This window comes from Coffea eugenioides, chromosome 11 (assembly GCF_003713205.1).
Source record: "Coffea eugenioides isolate CCC68of chromosome 11, Ceug_1.0, whole genome shotgun sequence".
In the NCBI taxonomy this organism is placed as follows: Eukaryota; Viridiplantae; Streptophyta; class Magnoliopsida; order Gentianales; family Rubiaceae; genus Coffea; species Coffea eugenioides.
Genome location: NC_040045.1, coordinates 46,144,577 through 46,155,487, shown reverse-complemented (window position 1 = coordinate 46,155,487; position 10,911 = coordinate 46,144,577).

The window sequence follows — 10,911 nt, the reverse complement described above, 5'->3', positions numbered from 1 at the left end:
ATTTTCATTGCATAATCAGTTACATGGTTGTGAACCTGTAATTTATAGATTGTCTATATTTTTCTAGAAGATTGACTTAATTGAGTATGAACTAAAATAGGCGATAGCAATTGTTAATTTGCCTGTAAACTTAGTACGATGTGTTTTATAGATGAAAAGGTATTGATTACATTTTCCACTTACAAACTACATCCCACACAGGTTACAACTATTGCGCTGAGCGTGAATGCCACCCTAGTACATATAATAAACACAACAAAGGCAAAGCGATGTTAGGAGACGGGTAATTGGGTCAGAATTTAGGAAATTGGGTCAGCAAATTGGGGAAATTGGGTCACAGAACGATGTCATTCCAATTAATAGGATTCAAATGTTAGTTAGGGCGGTTAGTGGCTGAGTTAGGGAAATGTAATAAGAGTGGGGCCCACGTATGTCCAGTCAGACACTTAATAACATATTTCAGTTGTTCCCTCTCAATTCTCTCTCTTCTCATTCTCTCTCGTTTGCTCTCTTTCTCAGTCTTCTTCTTCTTCTCATTCTTCAACTATCTGCCTATCTAATTGCATGATTTCTACTTTAAATCATAACAATTGATAATCAGAGCTTAGATTCTTGGAGTATGAGCAAATTCCATGGCGGAAGGTACGAGATTCAGATCATTGGAAAAACAAGTAAAGAGGCAAGAAGTCAAGCTCCAAGAATTGATGGAATCTCTGCTTTCCTAGCAATCAGAACAACAACAGCTTAAGAACAATCTGAAAATGGAATTGGAAGAAAACAACAAGAGAATGTTGAATCTGTTGACAGGAATGGAGTAGAATTTCAGCAAGTCCTTGGATCAGAAGTTCAACGCATTTCTGTCAAAGATGACTCCTGTGAAGAACAAGATCGCGGATAGAGAGGAAAGAATTACGGTGGATCAGACGCTAATTCTTCCTACACCTCCAGCTCATCAGAGATTGCAACCTGAAGGAGAACAACAAAATGCCTGCAAAAGAGATTGGGGTAAGTATCAGCTTCTTAATCCACCTAAGATAGACTTGCAGCTGTTTACTGGGGAAAATTCTAGGGAGTGGTTGCACAAATGTGACAAATACTTTATGAACTATCAAGTTCTGGATAATCAGAAGGTCAAAATAATAGAAATGTACCTAGATAGAAAGGCTGATAAGTGATTTCAAGATATAAAACTTGAAAAACCTGGGTTGAGTTGGACAGAATTTGGAGATCTGTTATGCATAAGATTCACAGACAGTATTTGCAAGGATGTGGTAGAAGAATTTAACAAATTGCAACAAGAAAGCAGTGTAGAAGAATATCAGGAAAAATTTGAGGAGTTGAAACCACTGATGTTGATTAAGAATAGGAATTTGGATGAGAACTATTTCATCTCTAGCTTCATTAGTAGCTTAAAAGAGGAGATCAAACCTATGATTAGAATGCTGAAACATGCTACATTGACTGAGGCTTTTGAGCTATCTCAGTAGCAAGAGTACTCGCTCAAAGTGCAGAATAAAAACTCTAAAGAGAACTCCAAACAGTATGGAGAGAATAGATTTGGATTTTCAAGGGGAAATACCTTAGTTGTAGGTAGCAACACCTATAAGGTTCCTGTCAATAATACTCTTAAGACCCCTAGATTCAGTAACAGATTGCAGGAGGACACTAAAGAACTGAAAAAGATCTCAGCACAAGAACTGCAGTTCAGGAGGAGTAAAAGATTGTGTTTCAAATATGGTGAAAAATACAGCATAGGCCACCAGTGTAAGTTAGGACATGTGAACTGTATGATACTAAAGGATGAAGAGGATGCTGCTTTTGAAGATGCAATAGGTGAGCAGGATGAACAGACAGGAAATTCAGGGTAAACTATGGAACTGTCCTTACATGCATTGTCTGAATCTCTGAGAAGTAAAACAATTACATTGACAGGCATCCTAAATGGGGAGAAAGTTTTTATACTGGTAGACACTGAAAGCTCAGACAGTTATATCAACAGTGAGATGGTAATTGGGATGGATATTGATTACAAATGGGTTAAGCAGCCATTCTCTGTCATTATGGGAAATGGAACCGCTGTGACCCGCAATGCTATCTGTCCTAATGTGCACTGGAAAATCAACTAACATAGTTTCAGTTTCGATTTGAAGGTGATGGAGTTAGAAGGGTGGGATATCATATTGGGGATAGACTGGATGACACACTTCAGTCCTATCACCTTTGACTTTCAACAGCTCAGGATATCCCTGCACAATGAAAGGAATAAAATTCACTTACATGGGCAAGCAGAGGACTGTGATATGGATTTAATTAGAGGGAAGGATTTGAGGACATTCATAGAGTACAAGAGGCAAATGTGCATGGCGTTGAACTATAAGAGTAAAACAGAAGAAGGGGCAGAAACTATACCACAAGAAATCATGGAGCTGCTTCAGGACTATGATGATGTGTTCCAAACTCCAAGCTCCCTACCCCCTAGCAGAAGTGTTGATCATGAGATTCATCTCAAACCAGAGGCACAACCCTTCAAACTGAAGCCTTATAGGTATCCTCACTGTCACAAGGAGGAAATAGAGAAACAGGTGGCAGAAATGCTTCAAAAGGGTATAGTCAAGTACAACAACAGTCCTTTTGCCTCTCCTGTGTTGTTAGTTAAGAAGAAAGAGGGAACTTGACGTTTTTGTGTAGATTACAGAAAGTTGAATGAAATGACCATCAAGGACAGGTTTCCAATACCTAATGTAGATGAATAGCTGGATGAGCTAGCTGGTTCTGTCTATAAAACAAAATTGGATCTCACAGCAGGATACTATCAGATCAGAGTTAAGTCTCAGGACACCTTCAAGACAGCTTTCCAGACTCACTGTAGACATTTTGAGTTCCTGGTCATGCCTTTTGGACTCACTAATGCACCAGCAACCTTTCAGTCACTGATGAATCAGGTATTTCAACCATATCTAAGGAGATTTGTATTGGTCTTCTTTGACGATATTCTGGTGTATAGTTCTACTATGGATGCTCATGTCCAACACTTAAGGACTGTATCTGAGGTTCTGAGGAAGCATCAGCTCTATGTGAAGAAATCTAAGAGTGCATTTGCTCAGAAGAAGGTTGACTACCTGGGGCATACCATCACAGATAAGGGTGTCAGCATGGACTATTCAAAAGTCAGTAGCATTCTTCAATGGCCTGTGCCTCAGTCAGTAAAGAAATTGACGGGTTTTCTTGGGCTTACAGGTTACTATAGGAGATTTGTCAAACACTATGGTCTTGTGTGTAAACCACTCACTGAGTTGTTGAAGAAAGACAGCTTCAGATGGAACAATCAAGCTCAGGATTCCTTTGAACACTTAAAGAAGTTGATGTGATCAGCTCCAATCCTTCAGTTATCAGACTTTAAAAAGCCTTTTGTTGTGGAGAGGGGGAGGAATTGGAGCTGTCTTAATGTAAGAAGGACATCCCATTACTTTTCTGAGTAAGGCACTTTCAGTTAAGAACTTGGGGCTCTCAATTTATGAAAAGGAGCTCTTCGCCTTAGTAATGACTGTCACCAAATGGAGGTATTATCTAGTGAAAAATCACTTCATTATAAGAACAGATCACCAATCACTGAAGTACCTCTTGAACCAGAAGCTAAATACTGCTATTCAACATAAATGGATGACTAAGCTCTTGGGGTTGGATTATAAGATAGAATATAAGAAAGGATCTGACAATCAGGTGGCAGATGACTTATTCAGGAGGCATGAACCTGCACACCACGAAGAGCTTGGATCCTGCTTAGCTATAACATCTGTTAAGCCTGACTGGATGGAGGAGTTGCAGAAGAGCTATGAAAGTGACTTACAATGCCAGGATATCATGAGCCAGCTAATCTTAGACCCCAATTCACATGCTGATTACAACTTGCTGGATAGAATTCTAAAGTATCAGGGGAAGATCTATGTAGGAGGTACCAACAACATCAGAGGCCAGTTGATTCAGACCTTACATGACTCAGCCATAGGGGGCACTCAGGTCAGAGGAATTGGCTCAAGTCTCTGTTTTATTGGCCTGGAATGAAACAAAAGGTGATAGCCTATGTACAGAACTGTGACATTTGTCAAAAGAATAAAGCAAAACATGTTCCTTATCCTGGATTGTTACAGCCAATTCCTGTGCCTAAACAAGCACGGCTTCACATTTCTATGGACTTTATTATGAAACAACCTAAGTCCCAGGGGTATGATACTATTCTAGTGGTGATTGACAGATTCACCAAGTTTGGACACTTCATCAGGCTTACTCATCCCTTCACAGCTAAGATGGTTGCTCAGAATTTCCTAGACCATATCTATAGGATGCATGGGTTACCAGAGTCTATCATCACTGACAGAGATAGGGTATTCACTAGTGTGTTCTGGAAGGAGATTTTCAAATTAGTGGGAGTGGAACTGCACTATTCTTCATCCTATCACCCTCAAACTGACGGCCAGAGTAAAAGGTTAAATCAATGTGTAGAAAGTTATCTGAGATGCATGACTGATAAACTTCCCTCACAGTGGAGTAAATGGCTCTCACTAGCAGAATGGTGGTACAACTCCACCTACCATTATAGCCTGAACATGACCCCTTTTGAAGCCCTTTTTGGATACAAACCTACACCACTACCACTAGGACCTTATCTGGACTCAGTAGTGCCTACAGTGTCTGATATGATCCAAGAGAGAAGCAGAATTTCAAGTTGCATCAAGGAACATCTTGCAAAGGCTCAACATAGGATGAAACATTATGCAGATCAACACAGATTTCAGATGAGTTTTTCAGAGGGAGATTGGGTGTTCTTGAAGCTGCAACCTTATAGACAGCAGACTGTAGCTGTGAGGAAATGTCTCAAATTGGCAGCCAAGTATTATGGACCATTCCAGATAGAGGAGAAAGTGGGAGCAGTAGCCTATAAGCTTAAACTACCAGCAGATGCAAGAATTCACCCTGTGTTCCATGTCTCTCTGTTAAAAAAAAAGCTTGGACCACTACAATGCAGCTCTCCTAAGTTACCAGAGTTGGACGAACGTGATCAATGTCCATTGAAGCTAGAGGCTATTTTGAAGCGAAGAGTCATCATGCGTGAGGAAAGGCCTGCCATCCAGTTCCTGATCAAATGGAACCACTTGAGTTATGATGAAGCTTCATGAGAGGATAAGACCTTCATTGAGAATCAGTTTCCTGAGTTTCAGACTTGAGGACAAGTCTGCTGTCATGGGGGAGGAATTGTTAGGAGGCGAGTAATTGGGTCAGAATTTAGGAAATTGGGTCAGTAAATTGGGGAAATTGGGTCACAGAACGATGTCGTTCCAATTAATAGGATTCAAACGTTAGTTAGGGCGGTTAGTGGCTGAGTTAGGGAAATGTAATAAGAGTGGGGCCCACGTATGTCCAGTCAGACAAGTAATAACAGATTTCAATTGTTCCCTCTTAATTCTCTCTCTTCTCATTCTCTCTCGTCTGCTCTCTTTCTCAGTCTTCTTCTTCTTCTCATTCTTCAACTATCTGCCTATCTAATTGTATGATTTCTACTTTAGATCATAACAAGCGATTGTTAGTCGCATGCCAGAAGATAAGAAAAAGGAGAATAGGAAAAAAAAAAGCAAGGAAAAAAGCAAGAAAAATGACAATAATGAAGACAAAAGGGCATTATTGTCTACAACTATTAAAGAGGGAGTAAAGTGCCTATGTAAAATAATTTAAAAAGGGTAAAATGTAATTGGGAGTGTCTATAGTTTTATGGGTATATAGTGCATTTAATCCTTTTTTCTGAGATGAAAGTATAAATTAATTTTCTTTTTTCTCTCTAAAATTGTCCTTATATACGACTTATGGTCATGACAGCATGTGATGTCCATCATGATCGTTGGAGTGGAACACCCAAGCCCACACTATGCCCCCCACCTCTCCCTCCCTCCAATAAAAAATGAAAGAAAAAGAAAAGAGGTCCCTGTATCTCTCAATCCTCCATTCTCTTACCGTGACTGAAAACTACCGGCCTTTCCAATTTCCACCTCTTGCAATTGCGAGATGTAAATAAAAATCCACAGGCTAATATTGCATAAAATATCTGTATTCTTTTATACATCAAGAAAGATTAGCGAGGACCAAACTTGTCTGTTTAGACACAATAAAATTATCTATCCTCTAATGGAGTAACATTTATCTCATAGATTCCTTTAACATGTGTAATTCAATCCCTTGCGCACTAGCCATCAATAACTGGATTTAGAGTCTTTAAATTAAGTATGTAACTTCTAAAAAATTTATCTGAACTTAAATGATGAAGTCCAAGGCCAGTCACTTTCATCTGGTATTAAGAGGCAGTTTCTTAACTCGCACAAATGGGGGGAAAAAAAGAAAAAGAAAAAAATTAGTCTTTCGTTTCTTTTTCATAATTTTGTTCTATATTTCATCCGTATTTGAATACAAAAGTAAAACAAGTTACAGTTATGTGTTTACAAAAACTGTAGAAATCTTTTTGGAAAAAAATTGGAATCCGAACAACCCCTCCCTGTATCCTCTACGATTCATACTCATGTGTTCTTTTAAGGCTTCCCTGCTGACTGTAATTTCGGAGACATGAGTGGCCTCCTCAGACTTAAATCCGTCAGAGAGAACCGTTCGAATCTGCGTGCGACGACTCCTGCTTCAGCCTCCAACCAACACATTAAAAGAAATTAAAATCGGTGCCTAGTTTGTTAAGAATTGGTGAGAATTAACAGGTACAAGCATGCGCAACCAGCTCTTAGTAACCTAAGATTAAAAGATTTTAGAAACTTATCTCCTTCACCAATATTCTGTTGATACCATGTTCTTTTTACAAGATACTGATGCGACGGCTTCTAGAAATGAGTTTTTTTTCCCCCCTTACATACCATTGTTGGCCAAGCAAGCTAGCGTCATTGTTTTATCAATCTAATTAAACACGCATAAGCTTGAAACCACTTGTATGTTTTTTTTTCAGTTTATAGTAGGATAGAAAAGCTGAAAAAGTACAGAAACGTAACACTTGGCTGGTTTATTTTGCATGTATAGGTGGTCCACATCCGAACCTGATTTAGCCCAGCTAAATCCGTGACATGCTTGTTTATTCTTATTGCTATTAATTAACAAGATTTTAAATGCAAGACGGAAGGTTTGATAAAGCAGAAGAAAATGATATATATATAGTAATTTCAGCCAGAGAAAGATATAAGGACTAAGGTTGAATAAAGATTGTGAATCAATTGCTTAATAATTAGCTTGATGGAGTTTGAATATTGGTGATTTTTGGACAAAATCAATCTTGAGTAATATTTTAATTGTGTCGTCTAAGATTATAAGTGGCAATTACACGACAACACGTCTTTTTTTTTTTGGTAAGTGAGAGGTTTTGTATTCAAGACCTCTTACTTACAATTCTTCTCATCTTATCATCCAACCCAACTTTCTTCCTTTGATAACACGCCTTCAACGTATATATATTAGCTAGTAAAATAAATATATGAGCATTAATTAATTTATAAAGGTATCTGTGCGTGCATGGGGGGGAGGGTGTTTGACCGGCCGGCAAGTGGTGAGATGGATGTCATTGTTGAGAGCTCCTCCTTGCCTTATCTACTTTCAATTTGTTTGAATATTGTGGTTGACATGGAAATTCGAGGACTAGCAAAGTAGCAATCACGAAATGCCTTGCGAACCTGCTTCTGATCACAATAATAGCAGCAATGATATGAACATCAACCAATAATTTTAATCTTAAGTGTTGACTCTGATGGAACAAATTAAGCATGGCAATGAATTCTAAATGGCCGTCCATAATACCGACATGCAATGTTGATGGGGTTGTGAAAAAGGTGGAAAGAGCCTGAGATTAGTTGGTAGGATTAGCAAGCAACACTAGCATCATTACCTGTATTTATTATGTTTTAAAACAAACATCCTGATGTTAGGTCGGTGTCTAACCCAATTTAACATCACTTTAGATGATGTCTCTTTTTGTTATCTGCTTTTAATTTTTCTTGTCCATTTTGACCTAATCTACCGGGGGGGGGGGGGAAGAAGGGTCATCTATTGTTAAAGAGTTTTCGAGCTCTAATTAATTAGTCTTCGCAATTGTACTTCTAGAAATTAATCAATCGAAGAAAATAGAAATAGTTCTACTTGTCAACCGGGAAATAGTATTCAAAAGGGAGATCCGCCGCAACTTTCTTTTTTTTTTTTTGGTTTATTTTATCGGTGCATATGTATTTTAGCATCAATTTGAAATCCAACAAACTAATCAACTGTACGTACGTGTCGAAAATATTAATGTTTGTGGATCCATCGGTGTACGTGATTGAGCTTATGTAGCAGTTAGACATGCAAAATAATTTCTTAGAAAACTGTCTGAGAATTCATCAATTTATGTACAAAGAGAGAGCAGTTTTTGAACTGATACGACAGCGTATTTCAATATATATATATATTTCAACCCCATTTACTCTAAAGCCATTGGATTGCTTCATTGCACCGCATGCAATTATGACGGGGTTACCCACATGCAATTGGGTACTAGAAAGCAGATTGATCTCTCATTGAATCGTGAAATTATTGGGTTCTGAATGACAAATTAATCTGTCCGTCCATTTTGATGCAGCTGAATTAGCCTTCCTGGAGCTGTAGGTATGGTGTTAAACATTTCAAAGAGTTTTACTATCCTGGAATCAAAAGTTTCAAAAATTTGTTCGAAAAGATCATTTATTCCAGCGGTCAAACTCTTCGGTTAGTTCATAAGATAGTTAATCAGGCTTTGCTTCTTTTCTTTTTTTTTTTTTTTTAAAGAACAAGAAAAAAAGATTCAATATTCACAATTAAACTCACACTTCAACTCGATACGATCTGGAGACCTGCAGAGAGTAGTAGATTAATTAACTTTGAAGGAAGTTTAGGGACCAAAATCAACGTAGTTAACTTAAACGCAACAATTTTTGATTTTCCACATAGTTAGCTTGCAACCTACTCAACAAGATCAATGGAGGACGGGGTCATTGAAGGCATTATTAGGATATTTGTACAGCCTACAATCCAATGGCAATAAAACGGTAATAAATCCTGCTTGCAATTGCATGTGAAACACATTTCTGTGCATGGGGCCAGATTTGATGGAGCAAAGAAATAGAAGCAAACCATGATATATATAATCTTCTTGTCTTTAGAAGCAGCCGTAGTTTTATTTGAGCCATGACTTTGTCATCATAACAACCCCAAATGCCTGGCACTACTAGTCTACAACTTTCATTTCATGAGACCGAAAAGGAGATGTGAGCATGAGGAGTGTTCATACTTCTTGTAATTCTCGTTCACACAATTATGTCAAAGGCTGCCCATTCGCTTGTTGACTCCGCAACTACGGAAACATGGAAAAAAAAACAAGGACCAGATGGTAGACTACGTACGTACGTACTGGAGCTTTATGGTGGGTAATATTTATGCTGCTGAAAAGGAATACAAGCAGATGAAAAAGAGAAAAGAAATGCTTTTCATTGCGACCATGGGACAAATTAGAAATACGAATTTCATGAATTCCTTCCTTTTATGGATGTTTTTGCATTTTAAGGGAGGCTACGAATGCCTTTCGTTCTCGCAAGACTTTTAAACTCTATATATGTCTGCTTCCTTTAACTCATAATTACGGCACATGCCTGCAGGCACACAAAAGCTAAGTGGGGAGAGAAGAAATTAAAGCAAGCAGCCTATTAAGGAGGGCTTGTGCATGATTTGACAGGGTAAACATCAGAATTATTACATGTCCCAGAAAGGAGTCGTGTCGTGCTTGATTTGAGCCTACCCACGTAGTATCAGACATGCTTAGCTATTGCTAATGAATCTCGGACCATTAGCCTGAGTGTTTCAAGAGAAGTGACCATACATACCTCATCCACTTTTGTCCTTAATTTATTTATTTGGCATGATGATTGAAGAATTTGAAGTACAAAATGCATACTCAATATGTCGTCGAAAACAACAAATTCATTCATGTTATTCTTCTGACCTTCAAATCAGTACTGCAATTTACTCGTATCTTTAACCTGTTTACATTTTTTTTTTTCAATTGGACCATGACTTAATTGGCACGCCCTAGCTAGAATTAGAAAACACTCGTCAACCGGCTGTAGAGGTAAGAGCACGGTTTATTTTCTTCAAGTGCCTCTAATCATATGTATGATTTCATTCATAAAATGGAGCTTCTGATAATGTGTTTTTACTCTTCGACTTGCAATTTCACAAGCCAACCATATCATTACAACTCAATCGAATTGCCTGGTCCAACTTCATTATGATCTTTTCCTTGCAATGATCTGGACCCAGTTCTTTCTTTCTTTCTTTTTTTCCTTTTTTTTTCAAAAAAAAAAAGAAAAGAAAGCTTAAGAACGGATGATATATACAGAATGGGCAATTATAGCAGTACAAGCGAAGCATGCACCGAGATTAGGTGTGTACATACTTGACATGCACGGAAGCTACATCTAAATGCGGATGGAGCTGCAGGCAACATACATAATTAAGGCGAGAAAATAAAGTACCTAGTAGACCAGTATTTCTAAAGTTGCAGCATATGGATGGAGCAGATTGCATGGTGTGAAAGCAAGCTCATTTTTAGATTTCTTTCTTTCCTGGGGTCAAGAGTCGCAATTAGGCTGTGCAAATTGATGGATAAGGGGACAATGGACCGTTAGTGTAAGTGGGGTATGGCCTTTAGAATCTAGCATATGGCTAAAATGATTATTTGCCTTGAGAAGCATGACATCCGACCTAAAGGCCCAGGCACGTAGAAAGAATTTGAAGATTGAACAAGATAAGATCAAAGTCGTGAATGGGGTTTTGTCCTTTCATTATGGTTTTGGTCTCTCACCAAACGAAGGA